General features: G+C 44.2%; 1 long non-coding RNA gene across 10 annotated transcripts in view; it reads left to right on the top strand.

Moving 5' to 3' along the window:
• Positions 1 to 16,184, top strand: part of LOC108592803 (uncharacterized) — a 154,493-nt gene that overhangs the window by 23,995 nt on the left and 114,314 nt on the right. For 8 of the 10 annotated variants that reach the window (XR_013523841.1, XR_013523839.1, XR_013523837.1 and 5 more), the window contains one exon: positions 1 to 15,827. This exon is cut by the window's left edge and continues 1,426 nt beyond it. The exons of 1 other annotated variant lie outside the window; for it this stretch is intronic. This is a non-coding gene — a long non-coding RNA (uncharacterized LOC108592803). The remainder of the gene's footprint in view (positions 15,828 to 16,184) is intronic. One more of the 10 variants, XR_013523835.1, reaches the window with a different exon arrangement.

Below are 16,184 nucleotides of genomic sequence, written 5' to 3'. Positions count from 1 at the left end.
TACTAAGTGCAAAAGCAATACCAAAGGTCTTTAGGTTTCAGAGGCAGCTAAGGAGCCCACAGTAATAAATGGCTCCTTTTATTTAAACCGTGAGGTGCACAGGGAGCTGGACTGAATGTAGCCCCTAGGGGCTGGAGTTTCAACACAAAGGCAAGGGTCAAAAGAGAGGATATAGGGCTTGCACAGAATGAGCAGAAGTGGATTTCCCTAAAGGAACCAGGAGGCAGGAATGTGTTATCTTTTGTGAAAAGGCATCTGAACATCCTGCCCACCAGCACTGAGTTATGACCAAAATATTGCTGTCTGCCCTGAGACATGGATGGAAAAAGTCATTTGAAAATTGGAACACTGAGTCCTCACTAGTGCAGTGTGGAAATCCCCAGTTGAAGGATAGATTAAAAACCAGATCTGGTCAGGCACAGTGGTTCATGCTTGTAATCCCAGCACATTGGGAGGTCGAGGCAAGTGGATAGCTTGAGCCCAGGAGTTCGAGACCAGCCTGGGCAACATGGCAAAATACTGTCTCTACTAAAAATACAAAAATTAGGCAGGCGTGGTTGTGTGTGCTTGTAGTCCCAGCTACACGAGAGGCTGAGATGAGAGGATTGATTGAATCTAGAAGGTCAAGGCTGAAATGAGCCATGGTCATGTCAGTGTACTCCATCCTGGGTAACAAGGCAAGACCTTGTTTCAGAAATTCTCTAGGAACCATATAGAGGCAACTCAGATACTTTCTGCCTCTCTCATGGCTTCTACAATCTAAATCAGTCAAGTAAAAAGCTTCTGCAGATCAACATTTCCATGGAAGATGAATTTACAGGCAAAACATACAGAGTAAGAAACTCCACATATGTCCAGTAGGAGTCTCAAGAGTGAGATTATCAAGAGAATGGCAAAAGAACTGTTCAAAGGTGAAATAACTGAGAATTTTCAAGAAACGAAAAATCCAAGGTATTTAAAAGGCCTGCGGGTGCGGAATAGGATTTGAAAATCCACACAGCATATCACAATGAGGGTGAGATGGCAGAGAATTAAGGATGAAGAGAAAATCCTGAAAGTCACCGGAGAGAAAAATCAAATTACCAACAAAGAACAACAGAGACTTAGGGGGATTTTTACTGGCAATTATATTATCGAAACATTGGAAATATATATATATATATATATAAATATATATATATATATATATATATATATATATATAATTGCATTTTAGGTTTGGGGATACATGTGAAGAACATGCAGGATTGTTGCACAGGTACATACATGGCAATGTGGTTTGCTGCCTTCCTCCCCATCACCTATATCTAGTATTTCTCCCCATATTATCCTTCCCCAACTCCCCACCCGCCGCTGTCCCTCCCTTAGTTCCCCTCCACAGACCTCAGCAAGTGATGCTCCCCTCCCCGTGTCCATGTGCTCTCATTGTTCAACACTTGCCTATGAGTGAGAACATGCAGTGCTTGATTTTCTGTTCTTGTGTCAGTTTGCTGAGAATGATGGTTTCCAGGTTCATCCATGTCTCTGCAATGGACACGAACTCCTTGTTTTTTATGGCTGCATAGTATTCCACGGTGTATATGTGCCACATTTTCCCTGTCCAGTCTATCATTGATGGACATTTGGGTTGGTTCCAAGTCTTTGCTATTGTGAACAGTGCTGCACTAAACATTTGTGTCCATGTGTCCTTATAATAGAACGATTTATAATCATTTGGATATATACACAGTAATGGGATTGCTGGGTCAAATGGAATTTCTATTTCTAGGTCCTTGAGGAATCGCCACACTGTCTTCCACAAGAATTAAACTAATTTACACTCCCACCAGCAGTGTAAAAGTGTTCCTATTTCTCCACATCCTCTCCAGCATCTGTTGTCCCCAGATTTTTTAATGATCACTATTCTAACTGGTGTGAGATGATATCTCAATGTAGTTTTGATTTGCATTTCTCTAATGACCAGAGATGATGAGCACTTTTTAATATGTTTGTTGGCCTCATATATGTCTTCTTTTGAAAAGTGTCTGTTTATATCCTTTGCCCACTTTTGAATGGGCTTGATTTTTTCTTGTAAATCTGTTTTAGTTCTTTGTAGATTCTGGATATTAGCCCTTTGTCAGATGGGTAGATTGCAAAAATTTTTTCCCATTCTGTTGGTTGCTGGTTCACTCTAACGATTGTTTCTTTTGCTGTTCAGAAGCTCTGGAGTTTAATTAGATCCCATTTGTTTATTTTGGCTTTTGTTGCCAATGCTTTTGGTATTTTCATCATGAAGTACTTGCGTATGCCTATGTCCTGAATGGTTTTGCCTAGATTTTCTTCTAGGGTTTTTATGGTGTTGGGTCTTATGTTTAAGTCTTTAATCCATCTGGAGTTAATTTTAGTGTAAGGTGTCAGGAAGGGGTCCAGTTTCTGCTTTCTGCATGTTGCTAGCCAGTTTTCCCATCACCATTTATTAAACAGGGAATCCTTTCCCCATTGCTTGTTTTTGTCAGGTTTGTCAAAGATCAGATGGTTGTAGGTGTGTGGCATTGCCTCTGAGGCCTCTGTTCTGTTCCTTTGGGTTCTATCTCTGTTTTGGTACCAGTACCATGCTGTTTTGATTACTGTAGCCTTGTAATATAGTTTGAGGTCAGATAGTGTGAAGCCTCCAGCTTTGTTCTTTTTGTTTAGAATTGACTTGGCTATGCAGCCTCTCTTTTGGTTCCATATGAAGTTTAAGGTGTTTTTTTCCAGTTCTGTGAAGAAGGTCATTGGTAGCTTGATGGGTATAGCATCGAATCTGTAAATTACTGTGGGCAGTATGGCCATTTTCATGATATTGATTCTTCCTAATCACGAGCATGGAATGTTTCTCCATCTGTTTGTGTCCTCTCTTATTTCCTTGAGCAGTGGTTTGTAGTTCTCCTTGAAGAGGTCCCTTATGTTCCTTGTAAGTTGTATTCCTAGGTATTTTATTCTCTTTCTAGCAATTGTGAATGGCAGTTCATTCTTGATTTGGCTCTTTTTAAGTCTGTTATTGGTGTAGATGAATGCTTGTGATTTTTGCACATTGATTTTGTATCCTGAGACTTTTCTGAAGTTGCCTATCAGTTTCAGGAGATTTTGGGCTGAGATGATGGGGTCTTCTAAATATACAATCATGTCGGCTGTAAATAGAGAAAATTTGACTTCCTCCTTTCCTAATTGAATACCCTTAATTTCTTTTTCTTGCCTGATTGGTCTGCTAGAACTTCCAATACTATATTGAATAGGATATTTTTAAAGTTAGGGAAAATAATGCTGAAACCAACTTTCATACCTAAAGAGATTTAAAACAAAGGGCACAAGGGTTGTAGTCAGACATGACTCAAATTCTGATTTTGTCATTCAGTAGTTATTTAATCTCTTCTTGCCTTTATTTGCTGATTTGTGGAGTGTGGTAAGAACACCATCTTAAGTGTTGTATATGGATTTCATAAGATGATATATTTCAAATGTTAGGTAACTGGACTGGGAACTCTTTCAATGTATTTTTTTTTTGTTTGAGATGGCGTCTCACTCTGTCACCCAGGCTGGAGTCGTGCAATGGCACAATCTTGGCTTACTGCAACCTCTGCCTCCCAGGTTCAAGCAGTTCTCCTGCCTCAACCTCCTGAATTGCTGGGACTACAGGCATGCACCACCATGCCTGGCTAATTTTTTTTGTATTTTTAGTAGAGACAGGGTTTTACCATGTTGGTCAGGCTTTGTCTCAAACTTCTGACGTCAGATGATCAAACCTCCTCGGCCTCCCCAAGTGCTGAAATTGCAGGCATGAGCCACCAGGCCCCACCTAAAGGTACTTTTAAAAAGCCTATTTGCGGCCTGGTGCAGTGGCTCATGCCTGTAATCCCAGAACTTTGGGAGATGGAGGCGGGTGGGTCATGAGGTCAGGAGTTCGAGACCAGTCTAGCCAACATAGTGAAACCCAGTCAGGGCCAATAATAGCATGCACCTCATAAAACAGATGTTAGAATTAAATGAGTTTCATGTATGTAAAGTGCTTAGAATAGTGTGTGGCACATGGTAAGTGCCATTTAAATACTTGACATTTTCTTGGTAGTTTTGTACTGTGTCAACTTAGCTAGGCTGAATGAAGGTGGGTCCCAGAGTTCCCTTCCCTACATGATCCCAGGTTTGTATTGGCCACAAGGGACATATTACCCAGGATTTGGATGGTAGAGTTGGGGCATCAGGTGTGCTTTCCTTTTCTTTCTGAAGATGGGTACAAGGGACCAGGGCTGTGACCGCTTGTACAAGTTGTCTCTGTCCTGTGAGCTCTCTTTGTTTGTGCTGGGCATACCTGCAGCCCCTTCAGCTCCTGCTGGATCTCCAGGTGTGAGGGCAGCTCTATGTTGACCTCCTGCAAGTCACCCACGACATCAGGTAGGACAGAGTTAGAGGCAGATGTGGGTTCCTCCCAATACTGTCTTCTCAGAACGGCTTTTTTTTGTCCTATATAATATTGCACTCTCGCTTTCTGTTTTTTTACCCCACTTAATTTTTCTCCATAGTACTCATTACTTCCAGACATTGGATTTATTATTTTTTTTTGTATTGAGAGTAGAAACTTTATGTTGCTTGTTCAAGGATATCTGTCTCTGGCCATTATGTTGTTTGGTACATGGTAGTTGCCCAATACATATTCCTTAAATGAATGGGCGAAATGAAATTATAGGTCATGGAGTTGTTCCATGGGTGTTGAGGCAGAGTAAAGGCACTGGAGAGCTCACGTGACATTTCCACGTGAACATGGCAGCCTGATGGATTACCCACCTCCCCTGCTGGTCTTTGAACTATATTGGGGAACCAAGAACTTTGCCAGCCTAGTGCTAACCTAGTTAATGGAAACCCAGGAGAGGTAGATAGAGACCCATAGTGCTATACACAGCAAATAGAGACTTTTCTTTTGTCTTCAGCTTGTATTAGAATTTGACTTCTGAAAAAATATTTATTGCATCAGGTTAATACATAATCTACTTCATGCTTGGTTCTGAGGTGGGCATAAGGAAACTGTTCATTAAATACATCTTTAATAGCACTGTACTATGGGTAAAGCATTGTACTACATGCTGGGATGTATAGCAACGTACACAACAGATCAAAACCCTCAATCTCATGGAACTTACACTCTAGAGGGGAGGTCAGATAGTAAGGTAAATACATCAAATTTATTTTGTATGAATGAAGTATGTCAGTGTTAAGTGCTTAGGAGACAAAGAAGGGAGAGAAGGAGAAGTCTTGTTTCATTTTGCTTTTTAACAGTTTTAAATAAGGTCAGGCCAAGGTCATGTTTTATTAAATAATGAAGGAGATGAAGGAGCAAGCCATAGAGATACTTGGAGAAAGAACAGTTCAAGCAGAGAAAACAGCAAATGCACTGACCCTGAGGCAGGAATGGGCTGGGCGTGTTGAAGACCCGATGTAGGTGGTAGCAACTCCCTACCAGTTCTAGTCCTGTGGGGCTTCACTGTCCTTGTCAAGTACCCAGAACTCTGACTAAGCCTTTGTAACTACTCCCACCAATAAACCCTTCTCAATTACCCTTTTTGAAGGTGCCACCTATTTCCTGCAGGGACCTGATGGATGTGAGTGAGCTCCATCCTGCTTGGGAGTGTCGTATAGTTTGTATAAAGAAATGCTGAAGAAGCTCAGAGCAGGAGAAAATCATTGCAAGAGGAAACGTGAATCTTTGTTTTGACCTTGAAGAAAATAGAAATGAACCAAGTTAGTTCTATGATTGGGCCTCTGATTAATGGTAATTCTTCCACCTATGGCTTTAGCCAGAAATTTTTTTTTTTTTTGAGACAGAGTCTCTCTTTGTCACTCAGACTGGAGTACAGTGGTGTGATCTCACTGCAGCCTTCGCCTCCTGGGTTCAAGCGATTCTCCTGCCTCAGCCTCCTGAATAGCTGGGATTATAGACATGTGCCATGACTTCCAGTTAATTTTTTTTGTGTATATATGGATATGTGTATGTGTGTGTGTATGTATATATATATATATATATATATATATTTTTTTTTTTTTTTTTAGTAGAGATGGGGGTTTACCATGTTGGCCAGGCTGTTTTCAAACTCCTAACCTCAGGTGATCTGCCCACTTTGACCTCTCAAAGTGCTGGGATTACAGGTGTGAGCCACTGTGCCAGGCCAGGCTGAAAATTTCTCCAGGTGTTATCATGGATTCTTCCTTCTTTCTCCCTCACCACCACAACATCTAATTAACCACTAAATCAAATTGGAGTGTACAAATTGGACTATATTGCTGCTACCCTTAAAACTATTCCCTAGCTCTCCCTGGTCTACAGGAGAGAGTTCCACACTCCTCGACAGGCATTTCCGGCCTCATCACCCACCATCCTTCCTTTTGTGTGTTACGTCCAAGTGATACGGAATAGTTCAGAGCGCCCGTATGGTCACGTTTCCAGGTGTTTGTGTAAGTTTCACCAGATAGCAACAGTGCCGCTCCTCTGCTTTTGTTAGTTAACTCCTCCCTATCCCTTCTGACCTAGCTCAAGTGTCACTTCCTTAGGAAGCCCAGCTTTCCACAAGTGTTGGCTGAGCCAATCTTTGCAGGCTGTGAGCTACGTGTTTTATGTATAAAACATACAAAGTCCTTGTCCTCATGGAGCTTATGTCTAGTAGTAGGTGCTAATGTTAAATGTTTGGAAGGACAGACACTAGATATGAAAGCACCCAAACAAATATATAGCAAAAATCGTGGGAGGTGCCTTGAAGGAAAAAACCAGAGAACAACAAAAATAGCTAAAGGGTAGGGATAGGGGATGGGGGTGGGAAAGGGGCATACTGTAAGGAGAAGGCTGACGAGGTGACAAATAGATACCCGAGGAGTGAGAATAGCTAGTCAGGTAAATAGGTGATGCGATGGGGAGTCGCAGAGAGGATTGTGGTGGGAGAGTGTTTTGGACAGAGGGAACTAAGGGACTGAGCACACAGGAAGGGTCTGAGCAGGGAAGAATCACTGGTGCACTGTAGGACCAGAATGCAGGTTAGTGGAGCTGAAATTGTTGGGCTGTGGACAGAGTGATAGGAGGTGGAGCTGCAGAGGACGGAAGGCTAGCTCCTGTGTGACAGCATATGCCATGATACAAAGTTTGGATTTTATTTGAATGCAGAGAAGTCCCTGAGGCTTTCTGAGCAGAGGAATAAGTTGATTTCCTTCATGTTTTAAAAAGACCACTCTGACTACAAATTGGAGAATGTCTTGGAGGGAGGCCAAGGGTAAAAAGAAATGATGGTGCCTCAGTCTGCCTTAGGAGTTCCCCGACATGTTCCTGAAGCACCTGATGCTTATTTAAGCATAGCACTTTTAATCATGGTTGCAATTTTCTCTTTACTTGTCTATTGCTTCCACCAGTCTGAGAGTTCCTTGAGGGTGGGGATTGTTCTTTCTCTCTCTCCTTCCCTCCTTTCCTGATTTCCTTCCTTCCTTTCTTCTTTCTCTCCTCTCTCTCTCTCTCTCTCTCTCTCTCTCTCTCTCTCTCTCTCTCTCTCTCTCTTTCTTTCTTTCTTTCTCACATTCTGCTGCCCAGCCCACAGTGCAGTGGTGTGATCTTGGCTCACTGAAACCTTTGCCTCCCAGGTTTAAGCAATTCTCCTGCCTTAGCCTCCCATGTAGATGGGATTACAGGCTCAGTCTCAGAGCCCCGTTTGAATCCTCCCTCTAAAGCTAGGAGCTGGCAAGCTCTCAACTCTCAAAAGGATGTACACCACACTTGGCTAATTTTTGTATTTTTAGTGGAGTTGGGGTTTCATCATGTTGACCAGGATGGTCTCGAACTCCTGACCTCAAGTGATCCACCCACCTTGGCCTCCCAAAGTGGGGATTGTGTCTTTTATCTTCATTTCATATAATAGGTGTTTAGTAAGTATACTTTTCGTTGTTGTTGAGACAGTCTCGCTCTGTCACCAGGCTGGAGTGCAGCAGGGTAATCTCAGCTCACTGCAACCTCAGACTCCCCGGTTCAAGTTATTCTCTTGCCTAAGTCTCCTGAGTAGCTGGGATTACAGGCATGCACCACCATGCCCAGCTAGTTTTTGTATTTTTAGTAAAGATGGGGTTTCATCATGTTGGCCTGAATGGTCTTGATCTCCTGACCTTGTGATCCACCCACCTCGGCATCCCAAAGTGCTGGGATTACAAGTGTGAGCCATCGTGCTGGGCCAAATGTACTTTTTAAAGAATAAAAAACGGGCCTTGAAGTAAATATCAGATCCAACTTTTTTTTCTCTAACTCTCTAGATATCTCATCTGGCAAATAAAAAGTTCGCATTAAGTAGACTATAAAACCTTTGTTTTTGAAACAGAATCTTGTTCTGACCCCAGACTAGAGTGTAGTGGTGTGATCTCAGCTTACTGCAATCTCTGCCTCCCAGGTTCAAGTGATTCTCGTGCCTCAGCTTCCTGAGTAGCTGGGATTATAGGTGCTGGCCACCATGCCTGGCTAATTTTTTTTTTTTTTTGTATTTTTAGTAGACATGGGGTTTCACCATGTTGGTCAGGCTGGTCTCAAACTCCTGACCTCAGGTAATCCACCTGCCTTGGCTTCTCAAAGTGCTGAGATTACAGGCGTGAGCCACCATGCCCGGCCTAGACTATAAAATTCTGTAAGCCATGTTTGTTGAAGTAGAAAGAACATTTTAGAGGTCTAAGTAGACCTCTTTCTTGCTGGAGGTGTGTGGACAGTAGACAAAGGGAGAATTGCTTGACTGGAGTTAGTTGGTTCAATTGCAATTTTTATTTATTTATTAAAAAAAAATTGTGGCCGGGCGCAGTGGCTCACGCCTGTAATCCCAGCACTTTGGGAGGCTAAGGCAGGTGGATCACGAGGTCAAGAGATTGAGACCATCCTGGCCAAAATGGTGAAACCCGTCTCTACTTAAAAAATACAAAAATTAACTGGGCGTGGTGGCACGCACCTGTAGTCCCAGCTAATCGAGAGGCTGAAGCAGGAGAATTGCTTGAACCCGGGAGGTGGAGGCTGCAGTGAGCTGAGATCACGCCACTGCACTCCAGCCTGGCACCTGGCAACAGTGAGACTGTCTCAAAAAAAAAAAATTTGTTTGAGATAGGGTCTCATTCTTTCACCCAGGCTGGAGTATGGAAGTGCGACGTGATCATGGCTCACTGGAGCCTCGACTTTCCTGGATCCTCCCACTTCAGCCTCCCAAGTAGCTGGGACTATAGGTGTGCGCCACCATGCCTGGCTAATTTTTAAATTTTTAGTTTGTAAAGTTGGGGTTTTTGCCATGTTTCCCACACTGGTCTTAAGCTTTGGAGACCAAGTGATCCTCCCATCTTGGCCTCCCAAAGTGTTGAGGTTACAGGCATGAGCCACCATGCCTGGTCCACAATTTTTCATTAGTGGAGTTTTTTTTTTTTTCCTAAGTCATGAAAAAAAGTTCTATATTTAGAGAGAAGTTAGCTAAACCTGCCACATTCATCAATATAAAAACAAAGCAAATACCTTTTGGGCAGCACCGTTCTTAGAGCCCCATTTGAATCCTACCCCTAAAGCTAGGAGCTGGCAAGCTCTAAACTCTCAAAAGGATATACAATGAGAATTTAGACACCAGGCACCCATTTCTGCACAGTACCACAATAAGATACAAAATACAACACATTGAGTGAATGAATTAAAGATACATATGATAAAATAGATTTGGTGTTTTATAAAATCATTTTGGAGGCAGGAAAACTCATTAGATTGTGAAGATGAATCAGAGTCAGAACAGGTGCCAACGGCAGAGCATCACTCACGGCACAGTAATTCCACCACTGTTGTGGGGCTCTGTGGGGAGGGTGGATTGATGATGATCCCTTCTTTATTGAGATTTTGAGCTCACATCTCATTTACGTTTACGCCTGCCAGATGGCAGAGCCTTTATTTGTCACTGTATTTCTTAGACATTTCTTGATCTCTGCAGCTTGAGTGCATGGATGCTGAAGTGGTACCGTAAGCATGCACAGGAAATGCATCGCTAAACACTGATAGAAAAAAGACAGTGCTGAGGGCGGGAGCTTATTCTGCAGGATAACAGGGATGAAGCTAAGAAAAGTTCAATATCAGAAAAGGTACGCTGGCCATTCAGCTTTAAGAATAACTTCCCAAGGGCAGCTGTGAAAATCCCACTACGTGAGGCATGTGAGAACAGATTGACTGATGTACTGGAGATTATCCTGTAGGGGGGTCCAGTGTACTCTGATCCAGGGAGTGAACTAAAATAGCCACAAAAACCACAAAATGGTCTTGTGGTTTTGATTCTGGGAGTCCAGTCAGGTCTTGCTTTATTGAATCCTTTGCTACAGCCACTGTGAATTTCCCCAAGCTGAACTGAGGAATTGTACTTTAGATTATGGGCCTTGGTGGGCCTGCAGGCCGGTAGCCTGGCCAGCTAAGGGGCTAATCAGGTATAGAATCTGTCTTACAGAATTCCACAGGTTTATGGTGCAGTCTGCCCCTTCCTCTTCCCTCCCCCTCCTCCTTTTCTCTCTCCCATCCTCAGGAAGAGAATGAGTCACTTTGGTCTTCCCATTGCAGTGCCTACTCTCTGCTGCTCCCTGCGCTGTGGTTTGGCATTTGAAGGAGAATATGGCATTAAGACCATCAGGCAACACGAGACATGGAAATACTGAGGGCTGCCGACCGTTGCACAAGTGGACAGGCCCCGAGAAGCCTGTTGAGTTGCTATGGAAAGCCCCTCCCTGCTCCTGCTCTGGGATGCCCAGGGATGTACTGGGGGTTCTGGGTCTTCTCTGTTTTATCGCTATTGTTAAGGATTGATGCTGTAGCGGGGAGGGAGGTTTCAATTCCCTAAGGAAAGACCAAACCTGTCTTTCAAGTTCACTGGAGACTCCAGAGTGAGCTGTTAAAGGCCTGTGCGCATTCTTCTTTCTTCTCCTAATTAATGGCAACTGGGCTAAAAATATACTTGGGGACAGTCTCTGAAGCTGCAGCTGGGACAAGTTGTTGATGTAGTTACAGAACTGGGTCTGAGACAAGCACAGAGGCCTGGGCAAGTCGAGAGGCTGAGGGGAACTTGTAAGTGAATTCTTGGGGAGTTTTCTCCTCATTACGTCAGTGTATTTCACACTTTCTCAGGTGATTGGGATGTGCTGTAAGTTTCCCACTAGTGGACTCTGGCCATTTATGGTTATCACATTTAAAGTTTCAGCCACTTGAACTGAAAGTCTGTTCTAGAAGGTAAAACGCATGACTTCGCCAAGGCATGAATCTGAATCACAACATTGCTGAGTAGTTGTGCCTGAGTGTCTGTTACCTGGTGACCAGACCAGCTGGTGCCTAGCCTCTACATCTTACGGCAGCCCTTTTCATTCTTTCTTCTTTATTCTGTGTGAGAAGTTAGGAGACATATCCTTGGTGAATGCCATGATCCTTAATTGCCTCATGACTATGAGCCCAGCCCAGCCTTCCTAAACATGCCCCATCATAAAGAAGACCCAAGGAGCAGTCAGAACAGCACACAAACTTGTTCAGCCACATTTACTCCTCTTTTATTATGAGCCAGGCCCTATGCTGGGTGTCATAAGAAACACACAAGTTAGTACAACCTGGTTCTTGCCCTCAAAGAAAAGGCAACCAGTAGAAAGCTGGGAGGGAAAAACAAGGATGAAAAAGACCATGCTATAGGCCAATGCCAGGTAACAACCCTGGGGATGATTTTCCGCACTAATAACCAATTCTCTGGATACCAGCTAAGAGTTCAGCAACTCAATTCTGTCCCATGGAGTTAGAACGCACCATCCTTCTGGCACATGGATGCGTTTACCAATCCAGAAGTTCTCTGAACCTTGGAGGTTCCGCTCTATAGGCGTGACTGATCAAATCACCGGTCAATGGTGATTAAGTCAATCTCCAATGCTTTTTCTTTTCCTGAGGTTGGGGAGTAGGGCTGAAAGCTTTAAGGCTTGGTCTTTCTGGCAACCAACCCACATCCCAAAGGTATCCGGGGTGCCCAGCTACCAGTCATCTCATTAGCACATAGAAGACACTCATCACTATGGAGACTCCAAAGGTTGTAGGAGCTGTATACCAAGAACCAGGAGTAAAGAACAAATACATTATTTTTTATTATCCTCCAACTATCATAAGGAAGTTACAATGAAAGTGTTACGTGGTTTCAAAGGGAAGAAAGATCGCATCCATTTTTAAAGTCCTCATACTGCAATATCTTCTGATGGTAAAAAACGTGGACTCTGCCAACCCTAGGTTTGACTTGTGGGCAAATCTCATAGTCACTCTTCTGCCTCTTTATTGGTATCCTCAGTCCATGAGGGAGCAAAGTCAGTTTCCCTGGACAGAGTGTGAAGCACCTCAGAACTCTTACAGGACTGGGGCTCCTTGCCGTAGAGTGTTAATTTATTTGCCTGTCTGTTCAGTCCGCTACAGAGCTTAGCTACAGTGCCATTTTTTGTTATTGTTTCCGGAAACCACAAAAGATGAGGAGATTGCGGCATGAACCCCGAAGTCCCATTGTCTGCCAGCCTGTGAGAGATGAAAAGTGCCACCAGTGTATCCAGAAAGTCATTTCTCAGTAGCCATAGGTGACAAGAGTTACATTTCTTTACCAGGACACCTTGATGTGGCACATCATAAATATTCAGATTCTGTACACTTTTAAAAAAGATATAATATCTCCTTTCTTGTATAACAGTCACTTCAAGGTCAGATTCAGGGTGGCTCAAAACCAGGAAGTAGGAATTCTTATACTTGAGAGAAAGGGGCAGTTGGGGAGTGGGCTGAGGAAGCAGAAACTGAGAAGTGAAGCCGGGCTTGACTTCAGCAATCAATGGGTGAGGTGTGGTGTCCCTTGACCCAGGCTGGTGGGGCCTCTCCTCTGGGCCCGTGCTTTCCAGAGCCTGGCTCTGGCACTCCGCCGGCTGTGCCTTCCCCATGGGATGAGAAGTTCAGGAGACCAGGAGTGTGCCCACCTGGAGCCCATGCCCCCCCTACTTCTAGACCAAGCTCGTCCAACCTGTGGGCCGTAGACTGCAGGCTGCATGCGGCCCAGGATGACTTTGAGTGGGGTCCGACGCAAATTCATAAACTTTCTAAAAACGTGAGATTTATTTGGTGTTTTTTTTTTTTTTTTTCTCATCAGCTATCATTAGTGTTAGTGTATTTTACATGTAGCTCAAGACAATTCTTTTTCCCTTCCAATGTGGCCCAGGAAAACTAAAAGATTGGACATCCCTGTCCTAGACCATGCTTCAGTGTCAAGGACATTGGGATTCCCTGCCCAAACACTAAGGGGTGCCCTTTTGAGGGCTAATAGTGCCATCTGTGTGCCTAGAGGGTGGCTGATAGGTGGCTGCTTGGCAGGGACCATAGTTGCAGGGAGACAGAGATGTACACATTCATATGGAAGAGGTCTTTATGGTCTGAGCAGAACTAGAAGAGGCATGAGAGAAAGAGGTGGGTTGTGGGCCAGGGGCCTCTGTTTTTATTATTGCCCCAGGCCTGTAAATGTCAGGGGTAGCCCTGAATGGGAGTCCAGGCTTAGAAATTTTCAAGCAAAAACACCGGATTTGCAAACAGTTCCTAGTAAGGTAGAGCTGGAGTGCCCTTTTGCTAAATTCAGCCCCAATTGCTTTTACTTCTATGTGTCAGTCACTTAATAGTTCACAGCAAGTGATAGCACTTGTCCTCCCAGTTCATAGCTACAGTCCTCGAGATGCTGGGATAACAAAAAAAAAAAAAAAAAAAAAAAAAAAAAAAAACAAGAGAGAGAAAGTCTGTCTGGCATAGAATTCCAAGTTCTAGGCTGACTCAGAGAGGCAACCTTTCGCTGAGGCTTTGGAATCAGAGTTCTGTCCTGAGACTTGGGCGAGGGCTCCTCGCACGGTCTTGCACGTCAGGGCTCTACTCTGTGGAACGATTTCTTGAACTTTTCTGTTAAATTTCTTCCCTTTAATGCCGGGGACAGGCAGGAGTTAGCAGAACCAATGAGGTGAGATATCTTGGCCCTGTACCAGGGCCCATGCTGTTCCTGGTGCCCGTTTCTCCCTTTTAGGGCATTCTCCCATTCTTTACCATTGGATCTGGGGTCGACCAGATGGCCCAGAACCTCTGAGCCTCGTGCCAATTATGTTGTCTTGGGACTAGAACTGGGACTCCAGTTCCGGGAGGGCAGCCTGGAGAGCAGATAGTTCCTGCTGGCCGGGTAGCATTTCTTTTGTAGGATCACACAAAATCAGGCTACCAGATGGTGCACATATGCTGATTTGGTGACTCAAATTGTTTATATAGATCGGGGCTTTGCAAAAAACAATTTGCATGGGCCCCACCCAACGTAGGAGCAGCCTTGGTCAAGTGCTTGTACAAATGGCAATTGCTTCCCCAGTGATTCTTTCTAAATCTGGTATCTCCCAAACCATATAACAAGGACTCAGATTCTATAAAGAGCAGGAACCACGAGGCAGAAGGGGAAGTCCTGGGTGTTTAATTCCTCTGCCTTCGACGTAGATGGCACAGTCGGGACTTCCCAACTGAGCGGAGCCTTGCTTTCCGTTTCCACATGCGACAGTGGCCTGTCTGAACCCCACGGGCAGGAAAATGGAGGATGCCTCACCAGTACTGAGGGTAATTGGCAGTGGCTTTAAGGAAGATAAATGTCTAATTTGTGGCAGAGGCTAGGTGAAGGAGAAAAGGGGTGACTTTCATAATTCTGTCAGTAAAACCAAGTACCCAGCACATTCTGTAGGTCCAAAATAACCCCTTCTCCACCCAAATCCTCTGTTGTGTTTGCCCTAAGAAGGGGCTTGTGGAAGACGGAAGACGAGCACACGACTGCAGGGCAGCACACAGCTGCTGCTAATAACGTGGAGTGTTGCCGCTCACATTTGCTGGGCATATTACAGCCATTGTCTGGTTTAATACAACGAGGACATTTGAGGTGAGTACTGTTATCATCTCCAGCTCACAGATGGGAATAGAGATCAGAGTGGCGAAATAATTTGCTCAAGATCACGTAGCTGGCTGGGCGCGGTGGCTCATAGCCATAATCCCAGCAATTTGGGAGGCCGAGGCAGGCAGATCACGAGGTCAAGAAATTGAGACCATCCTTGCCAACATAGTGAAACCCCATCTCTACCAAAAATACAAAAATTAGTTGGGCCTGGTGGCACGTGCCTGTAGTCCCAGCTACTTGGGAGGCTGAGGCAGGAGTATTGCTTGAACCTGGGAGGTGGAGGTTGTAGTGAGCTGGGATTTCACCACTGCACTTCAGCCTGGGTGACAGAGTGAGACTCCATCTCAAAAAAAATAAATATATTACGTACCTAGTAAGTTGTGAAGTCGGGATTTGAACCCATATTTATCTGCTGGAGGTCTGTTTGTGACCTGAGGGCCAAACTTCTTTTGTGGGGTGAGGATAATCTATCCTGCAAGGAAAAATCTGGGGCCTTGCAGACCTCACTGGGGCTCAGGAGAGAGCTCTTGGATGGGCTCTGTTAGCTGATTTTAAAGAGCCTGAAGTACTTTCAGTGACTGATTTCTCTTCCTGCGATCAGCAGCTTCAGAGCATAGCACACTTAGCTCTTAAAAGGTTACAAAAAGCGGGTGTGAGGTATTGACATTAAGAAAAAAAAGATCGTATTGTGGTTCTTTTCACCCAAGCACTTCAAAACTCTTCAAAAACACCTCATGGAATATCCTGCTATCACACTTTACAGAGTAACAACTGAGCACACTCATTCAGAAAATCAATGGCAGAGAAAGTTGATTTGAAGAAATGGAACCGGACTCAAGACCCCTCTCGCAGGTCAGACCCAAATCCCAATCAGCTATCATTATAGTTGGGTCACCCTGGTCCTAGGTGATTCGGAATCTATACTGTGTTGGCACATTAAAAAAATAACTGGTTTATATGTGGCTTTTCTTTCTTTGTTTTTTTTTGGTAGGGGGTGGGGATGAAGTCTCACTGTACATCCCAGGCTGCAGTGCAGTGGTGTGATTTTGGCTCACTGCAACCTCTGCCTCCTGGGTTTAAGAGATTCTCCTGCCTCAGCCTCCCGAGTAGCTGGGATTACAGGCGCATGCCACCACACCTGGCTAATTTTTGCATTTTAGTACATAGATGGGATTTCACCATATTGGCCAGGTTGGTTTCGAACTCCTG

The sequence above is a fragment of the Callithrix jacchus genome, chromosome 11 (assembly GCF_049354715.1).
Source record: "Callithrix jacchus isolate 240 chromosome 11, calJac240_pri, whole genome shotgun sequence".
Classification (NCBI taxonomy): Eukaryota; Metazoa; Chordata; class Mammalia; order Primates; family Cebidae; genus Callithrix; species Callithrix jacchus.
Note: the sequence above shows the minus strand (reverse complement) of the source record. Positions and strands in the feature narration are given on the sequence as shown.